The 682-nt window shown below is 34.9% G+C and overlaps 1 pseudogene; it reads left to right on the top strand.

Annotated features, from left to right (window-relative positions):
* Window positions 1-278: 278 nt before the first annotated feature.
* Window positions 279-378, top strand: LOC130016096 (uncharacterized; annotated as a pseudogene).
* The last annotated feature ends 304 nt before the right edge of the window (window positions 379-682 follow it).

Raw genomic sequence — 682 nt, 5'->3', positions numbered from 1 at the left:
TTTAATGTTCTTAATGAAGGATTCAGGGAACAACATTAATCAAACTCATATACCATCTTCCAAAAGAATTATTTTGTAAAACTGATGCCTAGGGTATGGTAAACGATAATATAGTAAAAACCATATTTTTATTTCTGGGACATTAAAGTTCTAAATCTATTTATGCATGCTGCTTTGAAATACATTCCTTGATTAGGAATCATTGTCTGCCATAGGAGTGAGGAAGGACAACACTCAAAGTAATAAGAAGCGAAAAATATGGAAAAATTAACTCCTACGAGGTTTGATAACACATATACTAAAATTTAAATGATACAATGATGAGCATGGTCCTTGCACAGAGATAACATGCAAACTTGTAAAGCATTCCATAATTTTGTTGCAAGAAGAATGAATAGGTCTACTTTAAGGTAAGACAATCCCCAGAAGTACTAAAATTCTACATAAAGAGAGCACAAATCCCCAAAACAACAATCTCTCTCAATGTCAATGGACTAAATGTGCCAATTCAGAGGCACAGAATAGGAAGATGAATTAGAAAACTGAACCCAACATTCTGCTTCCTGCAAGAAATATGTCTGAACAATCAAAGCACCCATGGGCTAAAGGTAAAAGGCTGGGAAACACGTTTTCAAGAAAACATCACCTCCACAAAGCTGGAGTGGCCATACTAGTATCAGAC

This window comes from Sorex fumeus, unplaced genomic scaffold (genome assembly GCF_029834395.1).
Source record: "Sorex fumeus unplaced genomic scaffold, SorFum_2.1 ptg000146l, whole genome shotgun sequence".
NCBI classification, from domain to species: Eukaryota; Metazoa; Chordata; class Mammalia; order Eulipotyphla; family Soricidae; genus Sorex; species Sorex fumeus.
Note: the sequence above shows the minus strand (reverse complement) of the source record. Positions and strands in the feature narration are given on the sequence as shown.